General features: G+C 41.9%; 1 protein-coding gene and 1 long non-coding RNA gene across 4 annotated transcripts in view; one reads left to right on the top strand and one right to left on the bottom strand.

The window, feature by feature from the left end:
• Positions 1-14,166, bottom strand: part of LOC309525497 — a 602,601-nt gene that overhangs the window by 123,958 nt on the left and 464,477 nt on the right. The window lies entirely within an intron of this gene.
• GRM7 (glutamate metabotropic receptor 7) overlaps positions 1-14,166 on the top strand; it is a 435,430-nt gene that overhangs the window by 332,714 nt on the left and 88,550 nt on the right. The gene's annotated exons all lie outside the window — the stretch shown is intronic.

Below are 14,166 nucleotides of genomic sequence, written 5' to 3'. Positions count from 1 at the left end.
TTAAATGAAGCCAGCTGAAGAGCTGCGGCGAGCATGTCTTTGTTAAATGTCATGATGTCCAAGTGCAAATTGCACGTGCCACACCTTAAATTGGAACTTGCTGATAATGCATTTTATAGTCGCTGGAAAATTCTGAATGGAGGGGTTTCTGAGTTTTTCTGGATCCATTTCGAGAAGCATTTACTTGGATGAAATGGCCAGCCACATAAAATGGTGCCAAAAAAAGTCTAAAAGATTAGGGGTTCTTCAAAGGCTTCTAAAGGCAGCCCTGTTTAGGGAAGATTTTAATTTTTGATGTTTTGTCATGTTTTAATATTCTGTTGGCAGCTGCCAAGTGTGGCTGGGGAACCCCAGCCAGACGGCCAGGGTATATTATTTTTATTATTTTTATTATTTTTATTATTTTTATTATTTTTATTATTTTTATTATTTTTATTATTTTTATTATTTTTATTATTTTTATTATTTTTATTATTTTTATTATTATTAGTGTACCCAAAACATTTAGTATTGCCTTAAAACAGGGTGGCCATTTTGACCAGTGGTTGCCTGCCAGTGGTAACTGCATGGAATTATCATGGAAGCAATCAAAGAGCTTTTTAGGAGTGCAGAAAAGACATTCCTATAGGGAACATAAGTAATAAAACACAGTCATCAGGGGATCGAGGGTGGTATGCACCTATATTACACAGGATCTTGGTTATTCTTAAAAACCTTAATTATTAGGTCTGTCTCTCAGATGTTTACAAGATGGCAATAATCCTCCTGTGACGTCATTTGCACCAGCAGGCACTGTTGCCCCACAAGGGTTTTAAACCACCTTCTTCCCCAGACCTTTCAAATCCTAGTAGCACATAAAAGCCTTCACTGACTGCCTTGCCATACAGAAAAGCAGGCATTGGCTCCTGCAGATGCTTCTCTTCATTCTTGAAAGTAGGAAAGCTAAGAACAAATGTGGTATTGCTGGGTTTGGATGTGAGTAGAAGCCAGTGTTGAGAGGAGCAGAGGCACCAACTTGAATAAAGTACAGTGGTACCTCGGGTTAAGTACTTACAGTAATTCATTCCGGAGGTCCGTTCTTAACCTGAAACTGTTCTTAACCTGAGGCACCACTTTAGCTAATGGGGCCTCCTGCTGCTGCCGCGCCGCCAGAGCATGATTTCTGTTCTCATCCTGAAGTAAAGTACTTAACCCGAGGTAATATTATTGGGTTCTGAGTCTGTAACCTGAAGCGCATGTAACCTGAGGTACCACTGTACTGGAGGAGCAAGTAAGCCCCATCTCACATAATCAATCACATGACTGACCCACACCATGTGGATGGCAATGCCCATTAACTCTGAGGGGTCCTGGCCCCCTCAAATATTTTACTGGGGGGCACAAAGGGACCTCGGCCTCTAGGAGTTGGCTCCTGTGGGAATGAATGGACTTCACAATGTTTGTCTTTGGATCGCTGGAAAGAAGGAGTGAAGAAAGTTATAGCAGGAGCATGCAAGATATGACTGCAAATTTTCCCAGGCTGTTATGAAAGCAACTGAGGAGACAATAGTCCACTGCAGTAAAGGAAGATGAAAAGAGATTTGTTATCTTAAGCTTTGTTGTTGTTGTTCTTTGCTGCATCTGATATTGTTCGTTTATTTTGTTTCGATGCACCCTAATTTCCCATAAGCTGTAATGGCACTGAAGGCGTCCTCGCTGCAATGAGCTCTTCTTATAATGCCTCTGATGAGCTCAGAGAAACTATTCATTCTGCATTCAAGTCCTGCACATTTTTAGCCCTGCTGCGCCGTCAGAAAAGTGCTTCATCTACAATTTCACAGAAAATGCTTATTATTTGAAATTTGCATTGATGCACACAGTAAAACTGTAGATTAATTATTCAAATGCTATTAAAGACCCAAGTACAACTTCAGGCCTTGCTTTCAAGAGGCAGAGGAAGTGGAAAACATGGATTGGCTTTTTAGCATACCTTCCCCACCACTGGCTTAATCTGATGGGCTGTTTTTGGATTACATTGACCAAAATAATTTGCATATTAATGCATTCACTTTTTTGTTTCCACCTATTTAAATAAAAATGAACTGAATATGGATAAAGCTAGGAAACGTTGCACTATTCCAGTACAACCTTTGGCCCTTAGATGACAGGAGAAAGGATCGTTTCAGGTTGGTGGAAGAGAATAGATAATAATGTTTCTCTCTTATGTACGGTCACTGTAACACATGTGAGCAACATGTGGCTCTGGCTTGGTCGAATTTCACAGGACCACAGGCCAAATTTTATGTGGGCAAGGAGGGGAAAACCTCAGTTGGCACTAAATGCAGCCGCCAGATTTCTCGTTGGGGTTGAGCTTAAATCAGGTCTAAACTGTGCATTCAAGTCCTGCACATTTTTAGCCCTGCTGCGCCGTCAGAAAAGTGCTTCATCTACAATTTCACAGAAAATGCTTATTATTTGAAATTTGCATTGATGCACACAGTAAAACTGTAGATTAATTATTCAAATGCTATTAAAGACCCAAGTACAACTTCAGGCCTTGCTTTCAAGAGGCAGAGGAAGTGGAAAACATGGATTGGCTTTTTAGCATACCTTCCCCACCACTGGCTTAATCTGATGGGCTGTTTTTGGATTACATTGACCAAAATAATTTGCATATTAATGCATTCACTTTTTTGTTTCCACCTATTTAAATAAAAATGAACTGAATATGGATAAAGCTAGGAAACGTTGCACTATTCCAGTACAACCTTTGGCCCTTAGATGACAGGAGAAAGGATCGTTTCAGGTTGGTGGAAGAGAATAGATAATAATGTTTCTCTCTTATGTACGGTCACTGTAACACATGTGAGCAACATGTGGCTCTGGCTTGGTCGAATTTCACAGGACCACAGGCCAAATTTTATGTGGGCAAGGAGGGGAAAACCTCAGTTGGCACTAAATGCAGCCGCCAGATTTCTCGTTGGGGTTGAGCTTAAATCAGGTCTAAACTTTGTTTTAAAACAGCTGCATTGGTTGCCAGTTCATCCCCCCATGAAATTTAAGGTGCACAACTTGAGACAGTGCACCCTGCCTATTAAGTAGTGGGTTGACAAAGCAGATGACACAGAGATTTCTCCAAGTGGTTCTTTATAGTAAGCTGGAACTGAACTGAACTGAACAGCAAACAGCTCAGCCGGCCTACTTTTATAGGCAGTCAACTGTCAGCATTGTAACAACAACAACCTAGGGTTTCCCAACTAAAGTACCGGTAACTGATGTGGACCTGAGTGAAAACTATAAACACGATACTCCTGGTGGCCAGAGAACTTCAATACATAATACCGCCCCTCTGCCAAAGTAACCCCCGCCCACTGGAGCCAAGGAGGGCCGTGCTGCGCTGCCTGCTAGCTTGCTTGGATAAAACCAACTAAATCCAATTGAACATGGAACTGGGATTACGACCTCTTTTATCAGGGGTCAGCAAACTTTTTCAGCAGGGAGCCAGTCCACTGTCCCTCAGACCTTGTGGGGGGCTGGACTATATTTTGAAGAAAAAAATTGAACAAATTCCTATGCCCCACAAATAACCCAGAGATGCATTTTTTTAAAAGCACACATTCTACTCATGTAAAAAAGCGCCGATTCCCGGACCCTCCGTGGGCCAGATTTAGAAGGCAATTGGGCTGGATCTGGCCCCCAGGTCTTAGTTTGCCTACCCATATCTTAAGTCATCTTCCTACTGTAAAATTTAGCATCAGTAAACCTGGTTTGAAAACCCATAAATGCAGGATAATTTTTTTCACATGAAATTTAGGACTCTTTCATTCCCACATCCTAATTTAAATATTTTATGCAATGCAAAGACTGATTTTGTCAACAATCGAGAAGATAATATCAAATATAGCTCCTAATTAGACTCACAATGCCTCCTACTTCACACCAGTATTTTAGACTTGGAGAGGAATGCTTGCAAATTCTGCAGTGTTTGAATTAAGGGAAACTTACCTCTTCTGTTAATAAAAACTTCTATTTAACCAGCAATGCAGGATTCTATACTCACTATAAACTCTGGAGATTTTCCTCTCCAATAAGCACAGGAAGAAAACAAAGAAGAAAACCAAATATAAGGAACATGCAGAGATCTAATCATTTTGGGGGAAGGAAATTATGCTTGTGTGTGCATATATAATATGGGGAGGGAGAGAGAGAGTTTGGCAGCAGAGTTTTTATGTAGTGCCTAAACTGGGCCTATGAAGAGAGCACAGCAATTTTTCTGGCTTGGAGGGAATGACATTGTTTACTGTGCCAGGAAGACATCCATCAACAAATAAATCCTAGGGGCCCTGTGGTGGACTGACAAAGGGTGGAAAACAAGTGCTCAGGGGCCATGTGGTGGTTACTTAAAATTATACTGCAGCAGCAAAAACCTTTTGGAAAGAGTCTGCTGCCACACACAACATGACCATCACTCTTGCCTAGGCAAAATCCAGGACAGGTGCATCTCTATATGGTTACCATATAGCAGCTTTTCAGTTTAATGCTTTGTTCTCCTAATATGCCATGTCCCAGGCCTCGCCTTGGCTGAGATCAGTGCTTACCATACAGCCACGTTGTTGATGTTATTGTTGTTGTTGTTGTGCCACACATCTGACCGAGCTGCCCCAGCCACTCTTGGTGGCCTTCAAGAAATTATAAAGCCCCAGTAAAACATCCAACATTAAAAATGTAGTTTTGTTATTGTTTAGTCATTTAGTCGTGTCCGACTCTTCGTGACCCCATGGACCAGAGCACGCCAGGCACTCCTGTCTTCCACTGACTCCCACAGTTTGGTCAGACTCATGCTGGTAGCTTTGAGAACACTGTCCAACCATCTCGTCCTCTGTCATCCCCTTCTCCTTGTGCCCTCCATGTTTTCCAACATCAGGGTCTTTTCCAGGGAGTCTTCTCTTCTCATTAGGTGGCCAAAGTATTGGAGCCTCAGCTTCACAATCTGTCCTTCCAGTGAGCACTCAGGGCTGATTTCCTTAAGAATGGGTAGGTTTGATCTTCTTGCAGTCCATGGGACTCTCAAGAGTCTCCTCCAGCACCATGGTCCAGCTCTCACTTCCATACACCACTAGTGGGAAAACCATAGCTTTAACTATACGGACCTTTGATGTAGTTTACTGTTTACCATATGTTCTTTCTGCAACTGCCTAGAAACTATCTTGGGATTGAGTAATATATAACTATATGAAATAAGTAAAATAGCATTTTAGTATGAAGAAGCTCATATTCATTACGTGGAAATAACCCAGTTTTTTTATCTGTATTTTAAAGAGTAGAAACAAATAATTCCTGGAATTACAACTCTCCCCATCATCGTCACACACTTCATAGTAATATTAAGGGCTGTTCTCATATTCATAAGCAATATTCTCCATAGTGACAAGCAAGAAGCAGGATGGAAACCTATCTTCCAGTATCAATAGGAGTATAGCATCTAGATCAAGGGAAGTAATAGTGCCACTGTATTCTGCTCTGGTCAGACCACACCTGGAGTACTGTGTCCAGTTCTGGGCACCACAATTCAAGAAGGACACTGACAAACTGGAACGTGTCCAGAAGAGGGCAACCAAAATGGTCAAAGGCCTGGAAACGATGCCTTATGAGGAACGGCTAAGGGAGCTGGGCATGTTTAGCCTGGAGAAGAGGAGGTTAAGGGGTGATATGATAGCCATGTTCAAATATATAAAAGGATGTCACATAGAGGAGGGAGAAAGGTTGTTTTCTACTGCTCCAGAGAAGCGGACACGGAGCAATGGATCCAAACTACAAGAAAGAAGATTCCACCTAAACATTAGGAAGAACTTCCTGACAGTAAGAGCTGTTCAACAGTGGAATTTGCTGCCAAGGAGTGTGGTGGAGTCTCCTACTTTGGAGGTCTTTAAGCAGAGGCTTGACAACCATATGTCAGGAGTGCTCTGATGGTGTTTCCTGCTTGGCAGGGGGTTGGACTCGATGGCCCTTGTGGTCTCTTCCAACTCTATGATTCTATGATTCTATGATTCTAGTATGTTCTGCAATGCAGAAGAAGTATGTAAGACTCAATGTAAAAAATTGGTGCCTCCATTTAGGAAGGAATGATGAGCAGACTTAAAATCTAGCGGCAGCATTAAAGTTGCTTAAGAAATCAAGAGAGATAAAATGTTCTTTTGGAATCGCATTCAGAGTAGACAAACTGCAAAGAGAGAAAATCCAGCAGTCAGCTGCAGAATTCATGATCAGGTTTTTAATGGTATAATCAATACTCCTTTTGGAATATAGCAGTGGTGCCTAAAGGAGTTCTAGAAGCCCTTTTATCTCAACACCGAAATGTTCCAACAGGAACCAGTCGTGATTAGTTCAGATATTACGCTCACTTTCTGTGATTCAAGAAGCACTTCTTTAAAGTGTCATCCTCCTCCGCTTGGGAATGCTGCCATTCTAAACGGAGCCAGGTTTCTTTCTTACAACAAGAGAAAGCCACAAAATAAAGTTAAATGTGTATATAAAGAGATCATATAACTTATTGGGACGCCTTTGCAACATACTTCTCACTCTACTATGTAATTTTATGACAAACACACCCAAACCAGTTGAGATAAATATACACAAAGTCACTGGATGAAGCAATTGGAGCAGGTCTGTATTCTTTGAAAGGTCAGCTGTAGTAACATTTACTAATCACTGCTGTTTGCTATTTACTAATACACATCAAGCATATTGACACGGTCTACCCACTCCTATTTAATCAGCCATGACAGAATTATAGAGTCAGTTTCAAATGGTCCAAATCTACCATGCCATGCCTCTCTTCTGCAGCCTTCATGCTCCCACAAAGCTGGTTTGGAGCAGAATAGTAATAGAGGTTTACCGTATTTTTTGCTCTATAAGACTCACTTTTTCCCTCCTAAAAAGTAAGGGGAAATGTGTGAATGCAGGCTGCGCAGCTATCCCAGAAGCCAGAACAGCAAAAGGGATTGCTGCTTTCACTGCGTAGCGATCCCTCTTGCTGTTCTGGCTTCTGAGATTCAGAATATTTTTTTTCTTGTTTTCCTCCTCCAAAAACTGTAGGTCTGGTGGTCTGGTGCATCTTATAGAGCGAAAAATATGGTAAGTTAGCAGATGCGTAGTGGCTGGAGGATGACAAAAGGGAACTAAAGATTGTGCACAAAAGGGAATGTAAGCAGGGCAAAGGAGTCAAAAAGCTGGTGTAGTAATTGGGGGAACTTCTGTGAGGCTATTTTTCATAAACTTTTGTTTTTAAACCAACCACTGTTCAGTCTGAACGATGTCTGGTATACCATTGGCCAGGTTCCTTTCTGTGGATGATGTCAGCAGGACTTGTCACTAACAGAGCCTCTGCACGTTTGAAAGCCTCCAACTGCAATATAGTAATACACTGAAAAGTTGACTTCTGCAATTGAGAAGTTGTTCACCCTCAGATATGCCAAGAAAAATAAGTCTAGCGTGTGATCCGCTGGGTGTGCTGCATCCATGGCTGTCATGATGGCCATAAAACCCCCAACAAGGTAGCCTGTGGATTTTCCCCATAACCAACAGATTGGATTCACAACTGTCAATCCGAAGGCTTCTGAAGGCTCAGGCAGGGAAGCTGTCATGGGGGGGGGTGTTATTGCACTGGGAGGTTCCTTAATTTGTCTGTCTCGATGGCACAACTCATCCATGCAGGGCTCAGCAATATAAGCCAGATGAGCCTTCTCATTAAGGATTAAGTCCAAGATAGGGCTAAGCCCAACATGATGGTGACTCCAACTCTCATCAGCCCCATTCAGTATTGCCAATGGCTAGGGATGCTGGGAATTGTAGTCCAGCAACATCTGGAGGGTTACCGTGCTGACTACCTCTGTCCTAGATAGTAGATGTTTTATTATGTATCAAGCTGGTATTAAATAGCAGCACCAGACCAGAGAGCAAGTTTGCTAGGCAACCAGGGCTGTCCTGGCTTGGGGAAGATCTTCCTTTCCGTAATTATTAGCTGCACAATTGTACAATGGATTCTTAGTCACTGCAGATCAAAAACTTACAATTTCAGTCTCTAAATGGGAAACTAATTCTTTTTTTCCCCTTCTTAGGTAATTTCACATATTTTAATTTGTATATTGTAGTTTGTATCAACTGCATATTATTGACATATTCCTAGCTTCAAACTATTATCATTTTGAAGCCTAGGATTTAGAAACTAATTACAAGACTTAAATGGATAAGCCTGGGGAGCTAAATCATGCAAATACTCCTATCTATGAAGCTAAATATTAAAAAAACTATTTGAACTGCTGACTTAGTAACTGGAGTTGGGATGGAATTTGCAAGATAACAACAAACCTGAGAACAATCCTCAACTCTTACCCCCCTAATCTATCCATGGCAATTGTAGTGTAGCTGTTATTAACCAGCTGCAGGGGACAACTGTAGCTACAGAAGGGAAAAAATGTTATTTTCAAGCATGGTGTGTTAATTAACACTCACATGATTATTTCTGTACTGATTTTTAAACATTGCATGGAATTGTTCAGGATAAAACAAGAGAGATACTGCAGAAAAACTCATTTTGGCAAGGGAAGCACGTTTACAGTAGCTGTTACAAGTGATGGAGTATTTGGAGAGGTGGCTTTTTCTTGCTCTGTTCCAGAAAGCTATTCCTTGACTGCAGACACATCAAGTATCATGCCCTTTGTTCACAGTTGATTGGTAATTGTCACCAGGCAACTTGTATTCCTTGCACCTGCAGGAGTCCTTGGATCTCCTATGGTTCACCACAATCCCACCCCCTTTCGACAACTTTTGCTACAAAGTAATTTCTTCTCCATGCTCTGATCTGACCCCACCTCATTTTATGCTATGAATAAGGTAAAGGTGGAAGTCAGGAGTGCCTGGTGTGCTCTGGTCCATGGGGTCACAAACGGTCGGACACGACTAAACGACTAAACAACAACAAAGGTACCCCAGTTGCGGATGACTCTGGGGTTGCATGCTCATCTCACTCTATAGGCTGAGGGAGCCGGCGTTTGTCCGCAGACAGCTTCCGGGTCATGTGGCCAGCATGACTAAGCTGCTTCTGGCGAACCAGAGCAGCACACAGAAATGGCATTTACCTTCCCACCGGAGCGGTACCTATTTATCTACTTGCACTTTGACGTGCTTTCAAACTGCTAGGTGCGCAGGAACAGGAACTGAGGAACAGAGCTCACCCCGTCGCGGTGATTCAAACCGCCGAACTTCTGATTGGCAAACCCTAGGCTCAGTGGTTTAGACCACAGCACCACCCGCGTCCCTTATGAATACTGTATTGGAATTTTATGGATGGCACTCATGGCCTGACTTTTCTTTCCTGCTGGATCACCAACCTGGGAGGAGAACAATTGAGTGGGAAAGAGCCCTTACCATTGGTCCTGGCCATGTTTCCAGTATTTATGCACATTTTGAAACTGCAAGACAGGTGCTCCCACATGGCTGCTGTCGTCAGAAGCCATACCTCAGGAGTACGAAAAGGCACACTTCAGAACGAAGATGGATTTTGTGTGATGGATTGTTGACTTTGTTATAGGAAAACTACCATGTCCTGGGGGGAAAGGCTCAGACTTACCTGTCTCCCTGACAAGCTAGTTTTCCACACATAAGTATGTTGCTGCTGTTTTCAAGTAAGGACGTATTCAAACATGCAATTGGTCTCAGTCTCAGAACACCTGAAGGAGCTTTTCCACCCCCATTGTTCTACCCTGACACTGAGGTCCAGTGCCAAGGGCCTTCTGGCGTTTCCCTCGCTGCGAGAAGCCAAGTTACAGGGAACCAGGCAGAGGGGCTTCTTGGTGGTGGCACCCTTTGTGGAATGCCCTCCCACCAGATGTCAAAGAGAAAAACAACTACCAGACTTTTAGAAGACATCTGAAGGCAGCCCTGTTTAGGGAAGCTTTTAATGTTTAATAGACTATTGTATTTTAATATTCTGTTGGAAGCCACCCAGAGTGGCTGGGGAAACCCAGCCAGATGGGCGGGGTATAAATAATAAATTATTATTATTATTATTATTATTATTATTATTATTATTATTATTATTATTATTATTATTTCCCTCCCTCCTTCTCTCACAAAGACATGGGCACATACTGTAATAGTAGTATAATCTGCTTCTCCTGCTTTTGTGGATGAGGTAGAGTTGGGAAAGGCAGCATCTAAAATCCTGATAAGAGTTAGGATTGAACCGTCTCCATGTTGTGAGCAAAGAAACAGCATCTGTGTTTGTGAATTTTCTTTTTTAGCTGCTGCCCCTCCTGCCACAATGGATATGCTCCAGAAGCCCCCTGGAGCGCCAGAAGCTCCTAATATGACACAAGGTGCTATATTGGGAAGGCAGGCTGGAAGACTCCCACTGTGTGCGGTTTGTGCTCTGCACACAGACCCTTTGGGTTTCAATCAAAGCAAGCAAGAGAAATCGTGGCTATCATAACACTTATTTTCTCAAATTTCCTTCCTCCTCCTTTTGCCATGCCTGGCTTTTTTCTAGCTTTTATTCTGTGTCGCTAGGTGAAAACATATCTAGGCCTGACATCCGGAAACACTAATATTGCATTCTGTTGCATAACGGCATCAGCCTTGTAAGAAAAAGCGAGACAGCCACAGCTGCACTCCCCAAAATATTAGACGGATACCAGCAAAGCTTGCATGAGCTAGACCTGATTCCTGTTATTCTTCCGAAGGAGTCTTTTGAGCTGTGCATGATCCCATCGAGGTCGACAAGTGGGAATAAAAGCCATTTCATTTTAAAGGTGAAATGAGCAGTTTTTGTCTGGGAAAGATACAGGTACTCCCTTAGTGTCCAGAAATGACTGCGACCCTCTCAATAATGGCTAAAACCTTGTTTGCAGTCTTCGACAATGTAAAGGAAGCATGACTGTGAGTGCAGGTAAGTGGAAGATAAATAAGCTTTGCAAATATTTTATTTTCATATAGATCATCTGCTTGCTCCTTGGAAGGTTCAGCAGATGCTGTTAGCAGTTTCATTTATTTTGTCACCTTCTTCACCAATTAATTTATTCAGATTTTTCCCCCTTCGGTTTTCTCCGGTACGTAAAATAAAGAGGTTGTGTACTGACAGGCCATTTCTGTTTCAAGCTTTCTCATGTAAATCCTCCAGTATGATAATAGATAATGTACAAGATTCAAATGCCCTTCTCTCTTTCTCTGCTCTCTTCTCCCATTAAAGATCCTGCAATAATGAGGGGGGTTGATGTCTTCCCTGGAGCCATCAGCCAAGTGCTCTAGGTTTCCATGGACAGCATAAGAGCCACACAGAGAACTAGCAGTGGGTGGACTGACCAATATTTTGTCAAGAATGAATCTGAGTAGCTGAATAAATTTTGATCCATGGTCCAGATTTTGTCTGGTTAGGCTCGTAGGCTTGAGCAAATGGCCTAAAGGGCACACATCCAAGTCACAGTTTGTACAATCCATTGAAGCCCCACAGTTCCAGAATATATAACTGTATTCAGGATTGTATTCAGGCTGCACTGCGGTATATTTTGCAGGAAATGGATACCTTTCACTCTCCTGTCACTGGTGTTTGTGCAAAACATATGGTGATGCTCTGGTGATGAGGTGATTGTCACCTGTCAGAGATTAAAGGCCCCAGTCCAGATTTATATTAGACTGGACCAGATGATTTGAGGCTCTGTCAAAAATGGATCTGTGAGAGAATGGCATCTAAAATTCAGTTCCTCTCTCTCCAACAGAATGTGATGTGATGAGTATCTGAAAAGGGTGTGGGTCAAAAATGCAAGTCCTCTACTCAAATTGATCTAATCCATTTCGTGTTCAACCCCCTGCCCTTTTAAGCCAGTTACAAAATGGGCTTGAACGCCTTGTGGAGCATGCTTTGTTCCTTATTCTCCTACAAATACAGCTCATGTGGGGATTTTGCCTACAATGAGTAACTTGTTTTCTTATAGGATAAATAGATTGGGGATTTACATGGAAAAGAGAAACCAGTTTGTGTTTGTGTCCATCATTTCCCAGCAATATATAGTAATATAAGGTGGTAAGCAGAAATCCCCATGTGAACAAACTTTTCTTCCTGAGGCGGCATGTTCAAACAAATGTTAGTTCTGAAGGAATTAAGAAGGGTTTTCCTTTCTGCATTTTTTTCTCTTTTTTTGGTCTGTCATCAATCTCTATCATTCAAAATGAGTAGCAGCCTCAATAAATGGCGCTTGAGGGACCACAGAGCGAGAAACCACTCTGGAAATAGAGAAGTGTGTTTTGGCTGAAACTGCCCTGAATTTCTACCAGCAGGTCTATCTAGCAAGTATTGCTAACTCTAACTGACAGGAACTCTAATGGGTCTAAATAAGTCTTCCTTTCCTAGCCCTGCTACCTGAACTTGAGATAACTTTTTCAACTTCAGTGACCCTGCAATCTTGAACCCACAAAATATATGCTCTGACACTGAGGAATTACCAGGCTTTCTCATATATTAAGACACACACACGTGCGCGCGCACACAACATACACACATACGACCACAACCACACACCAGGTACACATTATTTATTTTTATTTGTTAAAAGTCTGTGGCATCCATTTGATTTCCCAATTTTACTTTGCTAGTTTTGTCAGCGGCTTTTGTAACAGGTAAAGGCACCCCTGACCATTAGGTCCAGTCACGGACGACTCTGGGTTTGCATGCTCATCTCGCTCTATAGGCTGAGGGAACCGGCATTTGTCCACAGACAGCTTTCCAGGTCATGTGACCAGCATGACTAAGCCGCTCCTGGCAAACCAGAGCAGTGCACGGAAACGCCGTTTACCTTCCCGACAGAGCGGTACCTATTTATCTTCTTGCACTTTGACGTGCTTTCAAGTTGCTAGGTTAGCAGGAGCTGGGACCAAACAACGGGAGCTCACCCCGTCACATGGATTCAAATCACCAACCTTCTGATCGGCAAGCCCTTCTGTAACGGGTAGTTTTTCCATAATTAAGTTTCTTGCCAGAAGCAACAAAACGATTAGCTTTGGGAGGCTTCTAATTTAGAGGTATGATGAAGGGCATTCTTGCTAGACAAAAATAAAAGGAGAGGAAAGGAAAAGAGCATCCATAATTTTCCATGGATTTCTATTTCAGTTTTGAAATAGTTTTGAAATTTCTATTTCAGTTTCAGATTTCTATTTCGATACAATTTTGTATCGATACTCCCATTATATTGGTTAGTTTCAAATAGCGACTGCTAATAGAGAAATGTTTCTGAATATGAAATTACATTCCCCCCCCCGGGTGCATATATCCAAAAGCCCCAGACTAGGTTACTTTTTATTAGATGGGTCATGTGGCAGATCTATGTTGCACTAAAGAGGGATTCATGTGAACTTTTGTGTGTTGAAACGTGTGAAGGAATCTGCCAGTGGGGTGGGTGTGTTCACCATGTCCTGCAGAAGCTGCAAATTTCTCTTTAATTTAAACTAAAGGGATGAAGACCCCTTTATTCTAAACTTTACAGCTCTTTCTCCCTTACACTGTCTCTGGACTTCGATTGAAGGGGGCACATTAGCACTGGGGAGCATGGCCATTCATTGCATTGGTGTGTGAAAACCCCTTTAGCTTAAGCTTTAGACGCAGCTTTTGCAGACTGCAGACCAAGATGCTCAAATCAAATTCAGACTTCAGTGTTCATTAAACAATTTCCAATTTTAAGAAATTTCTAAGACTTATAATGTTATAAGAAGTTATGCATGGCTATATGAGCATTTACTGTGTTGCAAAGGAAATGAGAGAGAATGCCAAAATATTTCAGCTGATAAAACAAACTTCATCATTTCAACAATCCTGGATCCTGGATGCAATTATTTCCTATAGCATGCCCCTAATAACCTTTATATCATTTGCTTATTATTTGCTTCCTGTGTGAAATTTTAATTCTATTTTCTCTTTCTCAGCAACAGCCCTCATTTACTTAGTGGTGGATTAACATGGCTCTATCCGTTTTACCCAAATATATGTACAGAATTGAATCTGCACAGATCAAATTTTAGCAGAAAATGGATTGTTTCCATGATGCCATCTGTGCACACATTTGTTTTCCTTTGTCGTTACTAAGGGCTGCTTGATAACTACTTCCAGATAACCAGTCCTATTTACTTTGATTTCTTTTACCC

The sequence above is a fragment of the Podarcis vaucheri genome (assembly GCF_965113315.1).
Source record: "Podarcis vaucheri genome assembly, chromosome: 2".
NCBI lineage: Eukaryota > Metazoa > Chordata > Lepidosauria > Squamata > Lacertidae > Podarcis > Podarcis vaucheri.
This window is presented reverse-complemented; position numbering and strand designations above follow the sequence as displayed.